This window comes from Lampetra fluviatilis, chromosome 64 (assembly GCF_964198595.1).
Source record: "Lampetra fluviatilis chromosome 64, kcLamFluv1.1, whole genome shotgun sequence".
Classification (NCBI taxonomy): Eukaryota; Metazoa; Chordata; class Hyperoartia; order Petromyzontiformes; family Petromyzontidae; genus Lampetra; species Lampetra fluviatilis.
Window position 1 is genome coordinate 1,680,897 of NC_136338.1, and position 14,377 is coordinate 1,695,273.

General features: G+C 57.0%; 2 long non-coding RNA genes across 2 annotated transcripts; both read right to left on the reverse strand.

Annotated features, from left to right (window-relative positions):
• Positions 1-7,493: 7,493 nt before the first annotated feature.
• On the reverse strand, positions 7,494-9,224 carry LOC144951940 (uncharacterized). Its single transcript, XR_013640551.1, has 3 exons — positions 9,109-9,224; positions 8,313-8,423; positions 7,494-7,504 (listed from the first exon to the last, which is right to left on the reverse strand). It is a non-coding gene; the product is annotated as an uncharacterized LOC144951940 (long non-coding RNA).
• A 1,964-nt stretch (positions 9,225-11,188) lies between these two features.
• On the reverse strand, positions 11,189-13,089 carry LOC144951934 (uncharacterized). Its single transcript, XR_013640549.1, has 3 exons — positions 13,004-13,089; positions 11,685-11,747; positions 11,189-11,231 (listed from the first exon to the last, which is right to left on the reverse strand). It is a non-coding gene; the product is annotated as an uncharacterized LOC144951934 (long non-coding RNA).
• Positions 13,090-14,377: the final 1,288 nt, after the last annotated feature.

Consider the following 14,377-nt stretch of genomic DNA (forward strand, 5'->3'; position numbering starts at 1 on the left):
TGAACAGACCACAACACTGCTGATGAGACTCAGAAAGTGGGAACCGCTGGAGGTTTCCTACGAGAACGAATGCTGCCGTCCTTGTGGTGCAGGAGGTCGACAGGTCGATGGCCTACAATGTTATAGAGCTACGTCGCGTATCCGACCGTCACGTATCCGCCATGACCAATTAACCGCCCACCCCCAGTGGAGGTTTTGCGCACACACGGTGTGACCATCAATTCCCAAATATGTTCACATTTCTGACCCTTGACCAAAAATGCAAAATTTTCCACTTTTTATCCGATCGCTAATTAATTACTGAGGTTACACCCACGGCTTTTCCAGGGCTCCTGACCCAACTGACCGCTGACCCTCCCCCCACAGCGGTGGGGGGAGGGTGGCGGGGTCGGGTATTTTCCAGAGCTCAGCCCTGGACAGCTCCAACTGAAATTTAGCCCGGGTTTATGAGGTTTAGAGCATTATGGATGTCTCCAGCTCTATCTCCAGGTGCGGCAGTTGAAACAACGGTGCAGTTTCCTTGAATGCCCCGCACCTCCCACCACATCGACCGGCAGGCAGCTCGCTAGCGGTGGGGGACAATGTGGGGACTTTCCCACCTCTTCCAACGCGTCCGGTGCAGCGTGGAAGAGTAGGCCAACAACACCGTTGTAAGCGGGGGCCCTGCTGCCCAGCAGGGGCAGAAGCGAGCGGTGTAAAAACGAAACTATTTTTTTTTACATCACCATGAAGGGCCCACTGAGCTATGTAGCTTTTTTTTCAAAAGCGACCTGGCCATCATGAATGATAGCTCGACGAAGTGGCTCGTCACGTGGAAATTCATAGCAGCCAAAATACGCACGATTAGAATTGTGAAGGGAAAAACCGAAGGATCCGGAAAAAAATCCACGCGACCACAGGGAGAGAGACAAGCAAACTCTAAATATGCAGCAGCAGGCGTCAGTTTCGGAATCGAACCCACGATCTCCTGCATACCAGGCGAGGTAGTTAACATCTCCTAGCCACCGTGATGATGATGAGAGACGCAAATTCCAAATATACAGCAGCAGGCGTCAGGGTCGGGATCGAACCCACGATCTCCTGCATACCAGGCGAGGTAGTTAACATCTCCTAGCCACCGCGGTATAGCAGGAGGGGGCGGCCACCTCTCGCCGCGCTCTCCGATCTCGGGACCGAGTGTGTGGGCCGCTCTTACCACGTAGGGGCTCTCCTTGAGGGCCAGAGGGTCGTCGGCCTTGTGTCCCAGCAGGCGCATGCGGTAGTACATGAGGCCCGTGGCAGCACAGGCCACGGCCAGGCAGCTGGCCAGCACCACCGACAGGATCCCCATCTCGCGCGCTCGGTAGAAGTTCACTGAGGTAGCGACAAACGCCGGGAGGGGAGGGGGGGGGAAGCCCATTGGCGTCGTCGGGAACGTCATCGCGGTCTCATCGTCGTCGTCGCTAAGAACGTATCCGTAATCGTCGTCGTCGATGTCATCACCCCCATTGTAATAGTCGTAATGGTCATTATCATCATCGTTGACTTGTCATCATCACCACCTTCATCATCACCTTCATCATCATGACTCTCCGTGTAATCAGGCAATGCGACTGACAAAGCCGCTGGATGAACAAGGCCTCCCCCATGCTCTTGTTCGCTCGTGTGGCCATACTTCACCACGCCGGTGAGTGCATCATGTCGTGTCAAAATCGGAGCGCGCCCCAGGTGGCGTTTCGACGTGCCGACGAAACAAGGGCAGCCCGTCACGCTCACCAACAACTTTGTTCAGAGAGCACGAGCTTTGCGTTCACATGCTCGGTGAATCTCTCTCCATTCCACAAGGAGGGGCTGATCTTCTTGGTTCTTTCGGTAAAGTCACATTCAGACGCTGTCGCCTCGACAGACCTGGTTTTCACCTGAGGACGGCTGCTTGCGTTGTGGCCGAAACGTCGTGAGAATTGTTTTATTATGTTTTATTTTTATTATTTTAATACTTCCCTTCTACGTGACTTTACCGAAAGAACCAAGAAGATGAATCCCTGCAGTCACGAAAGCTTTAAATCGAAATTTAAAGGAGGGGCTGCTTGAGCGCTCGACGTGGGGGGGGCGAGGCGGTGGGGGGAGCGGCAGCGGCGAGTGACGGAGTGCCCTCGGGGGACCGAGCCGAGGGCACTCCAGGGCGGGGGGGCGAGGAGAGAGGAGGCGAGAGCCCTCGGCAAGCGCCCCAAGTGGAGCGTGAAGAGCGCGAGAATCTCTCTCCGGCGGGGCAGCGGCTCCTAAAGACCTCGCTCGTTCGCTCGCTCAAGCGGCGCACGCCACAGGCCCCGAGTTTTAACGCCCGTCGGCGAAAGAAGAAAAAAACGCGGAAGATTTCACCGCGTCCATTGGGTCATTTGAGTTGATGTTGATTTTTTTGGGAATGTTCTTTTAGTGGGCTTTGCCTCCCCCCCCTCCGTCTCCCTGCCTCGCCACAATTCCAGTGTATCTATTTACTATTTAACTTTCTGATTTATTTTTACCAGGTAAGGCCCCACTGAGCTACGTAGCGACCTGCCTATCAACGAAGTGGCTTATCATTTCATCATCACGTGGAAAAGTATAGCAGCCAAATAATTACAATGCATGACGTTGATTATAAATGTGGAGGGAAAAACCAGAAAACCAGAAGAAATATCTCACTTGTGCCAAACGGACTGGCGTGGTGAAGTACGGTGAAATCAGCCACCGAAAGTTTATCAGATTTAAAAATGTTCTTTAAACTTTTTTTTATATTTTACGATAACGTCAAACGTGATTCCCCCCCCCCCCCCCAAAAAAAAAGAAGATGTTGCAGCACCTTACTGGAGGCCAGCCGGCTGGGATGACGAATAACGAGACGGCGATGTCGTCTTTCCAAATAGAGACGTGGCGCCTCTCGCAGAGAGACACGCGACACGTGACAAGCGCGACTCGTCTCAGCACGTAACTAAAAAGCGGGGGGGGGGGGGGCTGTCCCCCCCCCCACCCGACGATCGCTGTCGCCGCGAGCGAGATCCCGATCTGAGGAGCTGGAGGCCCCGTGGCCTTCCGGGGGTGGGCCCGGGCCACGACTCACCGTCTTGCGCGATCACTTCGATGTTGAGCGAGGTTTTCGCGACGTCGAAGCTCTCCTGGTCGGTGGCGACCACCTGCAGGAGTTTGCAGATCGACGCGTTTTTTTACGAAGGCAAAACGACAATGAAAACGCGCGCAAACAATGAAACTAGTGCATCCCTGCCTCTGAATGTGAACACAGCGAGGGGCGATAGATATTCTCTGTTTCTGAATTAACACAGAGCAGAGTTCTATTGCCCAGCGTAGAGCTCCATCGCCCAGCATAGAGCTCCATCGCCCAGCGTAGAACTGTCGCCTAGCGTAGAGCTCTATCACTAAGAGTCGAGCTCTGTCGCCCAGCGTAGAGCTCCACGTCACTCACCTCCAGCGCGAAGCTCTGGCCCAGGGTGAGTGCGTCTCCGCGTGCGAGCACGAAGCCCTCGTGGGTCACGTAGAACCATTCGGCGCGCGCTCCGGCCGGGACGATCAGCGAATACTCCACCCGGGGGTTCAGGCCCTGGGGAGGGGGGGGAATGGTGGTTGGGGGGAGTGGGGGGGGAGCAGTCAGGGCGAGAGATGTGGTGGTGCCGGTCACCTCGGTCAGTTTACCTCTTACGCCCGGGTCGGTTCCGTGACATCCTGCGAGCAGCTTTCCACGCTTCAGGTGCCCGGCACAAGTGCGACGGTGGTGGTGGCGGTAGTGGTCGCGATGGCAGTGGGGGTGATGGTGACGGTGGTGGGGACGGCAGTGGTTGTGGAACTGCTGTTGGTGTGGCGATGGTGGCGGTAGTTGGCAGTGGTGGTAATAGTGGTGGCGGTGGTGGCGGCGGTAACGGTGGTGGGGTGATGGCAGTAGTGTCGGAGACGGTAGTGGTTGTTGTGGCGGGGGTGGTGGTGACGGCGGCGGTGGCAGCGGTGGTGTCAGTGTCGTTAGTGGCCGTTGCGGCGGCGGTGGTGGCGGTGTCGGCTCGCACGTTGGGGAAGTCGCGGTCCAGCGCGTGCACGCGCAGCGCCGACTCGCGCGTGGTGAACACCGGCACGGCGTCGCCCGAGCTCTCGCGCACGAACCCCTCGTAGCCGCCGGGGAACGCCGGCGCCCAGCGGTTCAGCGACACCACGCGCACCACCGCGACCGCCACCGCGAACTTGCGCGGGTCGTCAACCTGCGCCGCCTGGGCGGGGGGAGGGGGGGGAGGACAGCGGACGACGGGGAAGGGGGCTTGATTCGTTCATTCGTTCGGTCGTTCGTCACGCACGGCAGAGGTCGCAAACGGGTTTTGATTCCTTACCCGTACCCATACCTGGCCGCACCAGGGTCGCAAATGGGTACCCGTACCCGTACCCGGCCGGGTACGGGTACCCGTTCCCTACCCGTACCGGTACCCTACCCGAAATGAGTGACAAACAGTTACTCACCAGTGACTCACGGCCTACCCGTAACCGGCCGCACCAGGGTCGCAAAGGCTACCCGTACCCGGCTGGGTACGGGTAGCCAGGTATCGGGTAGGGTACGGGTATCGGGTACCCGGTTGCGACCTCTGACGCACGGTCAGCAGAAACGACCGCCGCGCCAAACGTGCGACCTCGCGCGGCAGCGTTGGCACCAACTCCTCTCGCTGTCGTACGCCGGCGTCGCGGGGGATTTGTTTGAGGTGCGGATCACGGGGGGGACGTCAGCCGTGTGCAATTTGGTTGCGTTACGGGCACAGTATAAATGCACGATGTTGTTATTGTTGTTGTTGCTGCTATTGTTGTTGTGTAGACTGTGGTGGGCCGGCACAGAGCGGCGTGGGTTTATGCCGTTGTGCTGCTGCCACGGCTGCGGGCGCTCTCTCTCTGATGTGTGCGATGTCCGACGTTTCGCCACCACGTGCCAAGAGCTTCCTTCCAATGCAGCATTACGTATGTAGCACGTATGCTGCGCGTCCTTCGCACTTACGTAGCAGCCAACCGTGCTAATCGGAGGCGTGGAGGAAGCACGCATGTACGTTGAACTTCTTTCGCACCGTACATGCAGTTCCCGTGGAACCCGGCAAAGGCATCGCAGGCCGAGCCGCGCGACGGGACACAACCGCGACGACGATGACGACGATCCACTCCGCCGCCTTTCCCCGGTTACGCGCAATCGAGTCCTACCGGTGTCGCGCCGAGGGACTAAACAACCCCATTGGGAACTCTCACGCGGCAACGCAACCCTCCCCTGTTGGTCGAACGGGAAGTGGACATAGTGGAGCTACCTCCGAGATCCCTTCGAGTCACCTCCGCGCTACACAGCAGGCGGGCAGCATCTCACCACCCTAACCCTGGCAGCTAAGGGGGGCATTTTGAGCCAAATGAATTGTTTAATAAGATTCTCGATGTCAGTGTCTTCGTGAGCGTGCTAGAGAACCTGGTCTAATCACAGGCAGCTGATTTGGCCGCACACCTCTGGGTAGCACGGTTGGCTACGCACGTTGCGAAAAAAGTTCAACATACACACACACACGTACACCTCCGCTAGTACGGTTGGCTACGTACGTTGCGAAAGAAGTTGAGGCCTCTAGACAGTGACACACAGACAGAGCCGTCTCTGATGGGTCTCTAGGCAGTGACACACAGACAGAGCAGTCTCTGATGGATCTCACCATGATCTGGAGGTTGATCTGGGGAACCTGGAATCGATCGCGCACCGCTCGGACCAGAGTCACGTTCCCAGTGGCTGCGTCGATCCTCACGTGACCCCCAGGCTCCTCTGACCGCGACACGAAGAGCAGCAGCAGCAGCCGTGGCAGCGTGTTTGTGTAAAAGAGGGAAACAGACGAGTGAGTGTCAGTAGCCAAGTAGCGGTGCTGCTAGTGGACACACTGCCACGTGGCCGTGGCCTGCGATCGAGCGCTGTGGAGGCAGCAGCGAGGGTTGGTGCATCGCTATCCCTTCCCATGCGCGGTGAGCGGGTGAGTACGCGCTGAGAGTGCGGTGATTGGGAGAGTTCTGACGGAGAGTGCGGTGAGTGGGTGAGTTCTCATGGAGAGTGCGGTAAGTGGGAGAGTTCTTACGGAGAATGTGGTGAGTGGGATAGTTCTGACGGAGAGTGCGGTGAGTGGGAGAGTTCTTATCACGGAGAGTGCGGTGAGTGGGTGAGTTCTGACGGAGAGTGCGGTGAGTGGGAGAGTTCTTATCACGGAGAATGTGGTGAGTGGGAGAGTTCTTATCACGGAGAGTGCGGTGAGTGGGATAGTTCTGACGGAGAGTGCGGTGAGTGGGAGAGTTCTTATCACGGAGAGTGTGGTGAGTGGGTGAGTTCTCACTGAGAGTGCGGTGAGTGGGTGAGTTCTCACGGAGAGTGTGGTGAGTGGGTGAGTTCTCACGGAGAGTGCGGTGAGTGGGTGAGTTCTCACGAAGAGTGCGGTGAGTGGGTGAGTTCTCACGGAGAGTGTGGTGAGTGGGTGAGTTCTCACGGAGAGTGCGGTGAGTGGGTGAGTTCTCACGGAGAGTGCGGTGAGTGGGTGAGTTCTCACGGAGAGTGCGGTGAGTGGGTGAGTTCTCACGGAGAGTGTGGTGAGTGGGTGAGTTCTTGCCACAGGGTGTGTGGTGAGTGGGAGAGTTCTTCTCACGGAGAGTGCGGTGAGTGGGTGAGTGCTCACGGAGAGTGTGGTGAGTGGGTGAGTTCTTGCCACAGGGTGTGTGGTGAGTGGGAGAGTTCTTCTCACGGAGAGTGCGGTGAGTGGGTGAGTGCTCACGGAGAGTGTGGTGAGTGGGTGAGTTCTTGTCACAGGGTGTGCGGTGAGTGAGTGGGAGCGTGCGTGCGCTCACCCTGGGCGATGGTGTAGGTGATGCGTGTGTTCAGACCCTTGTCTCCGTCTTCCGCCAGGATCGGACCGGGGCTGAACACGAACGGCGATGTCTGGCGGAGCAACGGCGGCAACAACAACAACAACAGCCGTCACGACGGCCTCGTTGAGATTCGAGCCAGGCCGTCGCGGCTCAGGTTAAATTTTTCCACTGCGCAAGCCGAGCCGTGCCGCAATGGGCGACGTCGACAGACGACGCCGCGATGCGTGCCGACTGACGTCACGCGCCGCGGTGAATAGCATCATCATCCCCGCCACCTCCGGCCCCGGTTGGCCCCCCGAGGTAAAATACAAACAGCCGTACCGCGCTGGCCCCGCGCCGGCTCGGCTCGCGCGTGCCAGTGGAAAACAAGCGGCGGGAGTGCGCCAGGCCACGCCGCGCCCACCTGGATCTCCCCCTGGCGGACGGTCGCGTTGTAAGTGGGCGGCAGGCAGAGCGGCGTGGACAGCGCCGTGACGGCAGTGTCGGTGATGTTGGCCGCGTCTCCCGGGCCGTGCTGGCTGGCACCGTCCGGCCCGGATAGCCGGCACGGCAGGAAGTGCGGGTACATGTCGTCCCCGTCGCGCACCGTCACCCACACCGTGGCGGTGGCGCGGTAACGCTCCGTGGTGGAGAACTCCTGGTGACGGGCGGCACCACCGCATCCACACACGGACAACAACAACAACGACTGCCGTTCGTTATCACGGCATTTGTGCCAGGCTAGGTGCACCTTCGGGCTATTACGTGAAGTGTGTGCTGCGGGTTTACCGACTGAGATGACTGGCAGATGTGTTCCCCACCGTGCCAACTTGCTGCGTTTTAGCCGCCCGGCGCTCCGCTCATTGTTGTGAGCGTCACTCCTCTGCCCTCTGCTGTTGTTAAAAGGCGACTGTCTCCAACTGCCCAGTAGCGTCCTTCACGAGCCTCCTCTATGGAGGCTGATCTTAGCACTGCTACCAGTCATAGGCAAGTCCACTGAGCTCCACATACTCTTGTACCACATCACTCCATCTCCTCTCTAGCCCCCTTCATCAGTCCGAACAAAAGCTATTTAGGCATGTGGTGGCTGGGCATGCGGGCTACAGTCCATTCAGCTCCACTCTAGGAGAGGGGGGCCTTAGTCTGGCTTTGTGAGCCTCTGGAATTCACAATCAACCCTAGGGGAGCCTTAGTCTGGCTTTGTGAACCTCTGGATTTCACAGTCAATCCTAGGGGAGCCTTAGTCTGGCTCTAACAATGAACCCAGGGGAATAGCAGCGCGGTTGGCACGCGCCCTGGGGCACGGAACAAAACTTGGACCCCGTCCCTTGTCTCATCCCCCCCTCCCCGCCAACCCCCACTCTCTTATAGCCCCTCCTGAAATCCGTGGGCCCCGGTGCAGTTGCACCGCCTGCGCACTCCGAGTGCGACCGGGGAGCGAGAGCCGCAGCCATCGGGGGCTGCACCTCGGCGTAGACGATGAGCCTCAGGTCCGTGAGCTCCTCGAAGTCGAGTGGCCGGTGCAGGCTGATCCGGCCACTGCCCGGCAGAGTGATGGTGAAGAATTCCACTCCGTTCTGCACACAAGCGCACACACACACACAGGGGCATCCACCTCGTACACACACAGACAAGGATGCCCCGTATAGGCTTAACAGATTGGAGGGGCAAGTGCTGTTAGCGAGCAGCACCTATGAAGGCCGGCACGGCACACGAGGGGGTGGGTGGCCAGCACCACGCCCGGCCGCCTTTGTCTCCCCAGTGGCGATGTTTACACATCGCACCGGGTACTAATTTGAGGCTGAGTAGACCTAGGGGAGGCCCAGGACCGTTTCAGATAATCGTCACCGGTGTTGGCCATGAGCGCGAATCGAACTCGGGGTCACCGCCGGGTTCGTAGCGCAGCGCTGACCGCTACACTACGCACGCAGACACAGGGGCACCTACCCAGCACGCACACACACAAGCACACAGACGCACATGGACACACACGCACGCACAGGGGCACCTAGCCTGGCACAAGCGGCGTGGTGACGTCACGGCCACTAAGCGGCTGTTGCGGTGGTGGTGGTGCTGGTGCAGGTGGTGATGGTGCAGGTGGTGGTGCAGGTGGTGCAGGTGGTGGTGCAGGCGGTGGTGGTGCAGGTGGTGGTGCAGGCGGTGGTGGTGCAGGTGGTGGTGCAGGTGGTGGTGCAGGTGGTGGTGGTGCAGGTGGTGGTGGTGGGGTTGCAGGTGGTGTGTGGTTGCGACGATGCCACGCACGGAGTTGGGGTCCAGGACGTATCGGATGGCGTCACCATCGAGGTCCGTGGCCTTGACGCTCACGAAGGTCGAGTCGACGGGAGACAGCTGCAGACAGCGAGCGGCAGCGCAGCAGCGTGGTGCCGCCACACAGCAACACAGCGTGGTACAGCAACACAGCGTGGTACAGCATCACAGCAAGGTACATCAACACAGCGTGGTACAGCAACACAGCATGGAACATCAACACAGCGTGGTACAGCAACACAGCAAGGTACATCAACACAGCGTGGTACAGCAACACAGCATGGAACATCAACACAGCGTGGTACAGCAACACAGCGTGGAACATCAACACAGCGTGGTACAGCAACACAGCAAGGTACATCAACACAGCGTGGTACAGCAACACAGCGTGGAACATCAACACAGCGTGGTACAGCAACACAGCATGGAACATCAACACAGCGTGGTACAGCAACACAGCATGGAACATCAACACAGCGTGGTACAGCAACACAGCAAGGTACATCAACACAGCGTGGAACATCAACACAGCGTGGTACAGCAACACAGCATGGAACATCAACACAGCGTGGTACAGCAACACAGCGTGGAACATCAACACAGCGTGGTACAGCAACACAGCATGGAACATCAACACAGCGTGGTACAGCAACACAGCATGGAACATCAACACAGCGTGGTACAGCAACACAGCATGGAACATCAACACAGCGTGGTACAGCAACACAGCATGTAAACCCACTGTGGTCTGCGCTCCTTCAACGGAGGAGGAACAGCGACACGACACGAAGACTCTCTCTGCTGAAGCCCTCTCTCTCTCTCTCTCGTTGTGGCAGCAGCAAGCGGCAGCAGCAAAAACATGAACCAGAAACATCTTTACTTGCACGACACACGTGCAAGTAAAGATGTTTCTGGTTCTTGTTTTGTTGCGGTTGCACCCGAGTCAAGAGCCGCATGGCTCACAGGGTTATACCTCATAAATGAAACTGAAATTTGAAAATCAAGATTCCGACTCTGCCATTGGCATCGAGATCATGAACCATAACATCGTCGCCGCTGCTGAATTGCAACGTCAAGGTGGCACTCTGCACTCGGGCTGAACGATTAATCGATTTCAAATCGAAATTTTAAACAATGCGATGAGCAAATCGCAAAGGCTGCGATTTGAAAAGTCCTATTACTTTGTTATTGGAATTGTTTTATTATTATAACTTTATTTATTTAACTTAACAATTGTTCTATGTTTGATTGTTCTATTTAAATTAAAACATTTGAATAAATAGACGATGGAAGCAATTCATATCTTTTAAGTTCTCATCCTTGCATTAGAATATATAGAGCAGTTCATATTGTGATGGTATCATGTGGCAATGCTCCATCACATGTTTTAAATCTATTACACAGTGAATATTGAACTGAAGCTTGACTTTAAGAAAAATGTAATCGCAAATCAAATCGCAATCGCTGCGAACCCGGCCAGAGACCCGGGTTCGATTCCCGCTCGCGGCCACCAAAACACCGGCGACGATTGCCCGAACCGGTCCTGGGCCTCCCCTAGGTCGACTCAGCCTCAAATTAGTTACCCGGGGAGACAAAGGCGGCCCGGAGCGCGTTGCTGGCCACCCACCCCCTCGTGTGCCGTTGCGGCCTTCATAGGTGCCACTCGCTAACAGCACTCGCCCCCAAACAGTCTGTCCAGGCTATAAAGGGGGGATCTTTGTCTCTGGTTATCAAGGTCCATGGCAGAACAGCCCTCAAATCAACTGCCGGATGCAGGTCGCCTTTGCGTGGGGCTGGTTCACCATTCTTCACCACGCCGGCCAGTACAGGTTAAGTGGGGACCTAGTGAGCACATGCCAATGTTGGCGTGTCGTTGAAACAGTTGTTCCAACGTCTGACCAACGTTGGCATGTGGTTTGGACCGCCATTATCCCAACGTGCCACGTTTACTGGGTGGGGTGCCGTACCGCATCGGGTCTACACTTGCTGCACTTGCCCCCAAACAGTATGCGCGGGAGATCTGTTGTCTGTACCTCGTTAATGTCGACCAGGTAGACGTCTCGTTCAAACCGGGGCTGGTTGTCGTTCAAGTTGGTCACCTGCACGAGGATCGAGTGCTGTGGATCGCACGCACGCACCGCAGCGAGAGAGCCTTCCGTTCACACGCGACCTTCGCGCGACCCCAGGGTGCTGGATCCCCCAAATTCCCGCAACCTTCCGGGAGTGCCATCATTGCAGCAAAAATTCCGGGGCTGGTTTCGGCGCTGATCGTCCCATCAGCGGTCAGGTTCGCTCGAACCAATGGCGGGTGAAATGACAGGTGTTTGTAGGCAAATACTGGTTTCGACACTCGGTGTACGTACGCACGTTGAACTTCTTTCGCACCGTACGTAGCCAACCGTGCTAACCGGAGGTGCGGGGAAGGACAACAACAAAACACTGAACGCAAAAGGCGGCGTCTCATCAGCGGGGTCAGGCTCGCTTGAAGCAACGCCGATGAACTGGCCGGACCTTATAGACGTAATAACCGCAATGACGCTGTCTGCCGGTGACGCGTGCTGCCCCGGTACCTCTGTGTGTTCCACTCCGTGGCTGCAGGTCACGTCCACCCTCAGCACCGGGGTCGTCATGTTCTGTGCGCGGGTTCACCACAGGGGGCAGCAACACTCATCTCCACAACGCGGGTAACGCCCTCGCTGGTGCCCAACGCCCCTCCCCCCACCCCGAGTGTGTGGCAGAGGTCGCAACCGGGTACCCGATACCCGTACCCTACCGAATACCCGGCTACCCATACCCGGCCGGGTACGGGTACGGGTACCCGTTTGCGACCCTGGTGCGGCCGGGTACGGGTACGGGTAGGCCGTGAGTCACTGGTGAGTAACCGTTTGTCACTCATTTCCCAACGTCTTGTCTCTTCTCACAATTCAAGTTCCTAGAATCAACCCACCCACGCCTGCAACATGGCTTCATCCCAGAGGTGTGTGGGCGACACGCAGAGCACGTGGTAATAAGAGCCACTTTATTGGGACACGGCCACAATACAGGGGCCCGAGGCTTCATCTTTGTCATCCAGCTTGTAACTTCCTGCGAACGTCACCACTCCTCGTGCTCTCCACTTTGAAACTCCTCGAGGCCCCCATTTTCTGGAACCATCTTGTCCTTGTGTTTCCCCTGAGCCAATTCCTCTCCTTCTCCTCTAACGGATCCTCTCTCTGTTTCCCCCGATTGATCTCTTTCAAACCTTATTCCTCCAATCCCTTTAAAAGTTTACCACCCGACCAATCACCGTGGAGGCCTCTTTCTACCAATCGGAGACCTTTGTTTATTTTCAAATAGCCGTTAGGCTGCATATTGGCTTGGGGTAATCTATCGGTCATTACACTGGTGTCAGCATAAGTAGGTGAATGCTGTTGTGAGCTGTGTATGATATAAGCGATACGCGGGATCAAGTGTAAGCCTGTGAGTGGATGAGTGCTGGTGTGTTGGTAAGTAAGCAAGTGGGTGAGTGAGTGGGTGAGTGGGCGGGCCAGTGAGTGGGTGAGTGAGCAAATGGGTGTGCGAGTGGGTGGGTGAGTGAGTGGGCGAGCGAGTGAGCGGGTGAGCGGGCGGGCGAGCGAGCAGGTGCGTGAGTGGGTGGGTGAGTGAGTGAGCTAGCGAGCGAGCAGGTGAGTGGGTGAGCGAGTGGGTGAGTAAATGGGTGAGTGAGTGAGCTTGCGAGCAAGCGGGCAAGCAAGCGAGTAGATGAGTGGGCTAGCGAGCAGGCCTGCAAGCGAGTGGGTGAGCGAGCGGGTGGGTGAGCGGGTGGGTGAGCGGGCAAGCGGGTGGGTGAGCAGGCGAGTGAGCGGGTGAGCGAGCGGGTGGGTGCCCGTGACTCGATCTGCCATCGCACCTCCGCGTCGAGCGATCGCCGCGCGTCGAGCCGCAGACCGCCGGCGTCGTCCACGTAGAACCACGTGGAGTTGGGCCCCGCGAGGGCCCACGTGAGGTCACGCGGGGTCAGGGCGGGCGAGGAGAAGGAGGCGGGGCCCAGCGGCGGCACGGTGAACGTCACGACGAGGAGGCCCCCAGCGCTGTTCTCTTGCACCGACACGAAGGTGCGCTCCGGCACGCACAGCACGCGCACTGCGCACAAAGACAAAGGTCCCCCGTGTAGCATTTAACAGACTGTTGGGGCAAGTGCTGTTAGCGAGTAGCAGCAAGCTATGATGGCCGGCACGGCACACGAAGGGGTGGGTGGCCAGCACCATGCCAGGCCGCCTTTGCCTCCCCTAGTGGCGATGTTTACACACCGTACCAGGTATTAATTTGAGGCTGAGTCGACCTAGGTGCGGCTCAGGACCGGTTCAGATAATCGTCACTGGTGTTGGTGGACGTGAGCGGGAATCGAACTCGGGTTGCCGGGTTCGTAGAGCAGCGTGCTGACTGCTACATTATCACACACTCACAAGAACATTAAAAGACGCAAAAAGGACAAAAAATACCATCTCCCAGGTAGCTTACATAGATTGTCGTGGCAAATGTTGCTAAATGGTACAATTTCTCACTCAATATTTTACACGCCCACTGGTAAGACTGGCTTAGGTGGCACTTAATGACCACAGCTGGAGGTATAATGGATGTGGTGATAGGGCAGTAGAGCAAGTAGAGGATTAATTTCCATCTGTAAGGGGACTGAGTGCTACCTGCTCTCGTATGCGTGGGTTTTCTCCAGGTACTCCGGTTTTCCTCCCACGTAAAGAAATGTCCTAATTATAGGACCACAAAGCTTGGGCAAATAGTTTTTAGCGGCGGTTCTAGCTGCCTTAACTCCAATCGTCTGCAGTTTCCCGCACCCTCCATGGGAAAACGATGCCCGATCAAAAAGTGTTTTCAGAAGTAATTTACGCGAACAGTATTCTAAAAAAAAGGTACAATGATTTATAATAGTTGGCCTTTACTGTATCTGTGGCACTACCCGTGTGCTGCCTGCTGCTCGCATTTTATTTTACGCTTCCATTACCTGAAATCAACAGAGAAGTTCAACCTCTGTGGACCCGGGCACTTCCTCTTTAGGCCCCACTCCTTCCTGCTTAGGCCCCACCCCTTACTGATCAGGCCCCACCTCTTCCTATTTGGGCTCTGCGACTTTCCTCTTTTTGGTCCTGCCTCTTTCTGTTTATGCCCCACCCACCCCTTCCTCCAGACCAGAGGTCGCAACCGGGTACACGATACCCGTACCCTACCCGATACCCGGCTACCCGTACCCGCCTGGGTACGGGTAGCC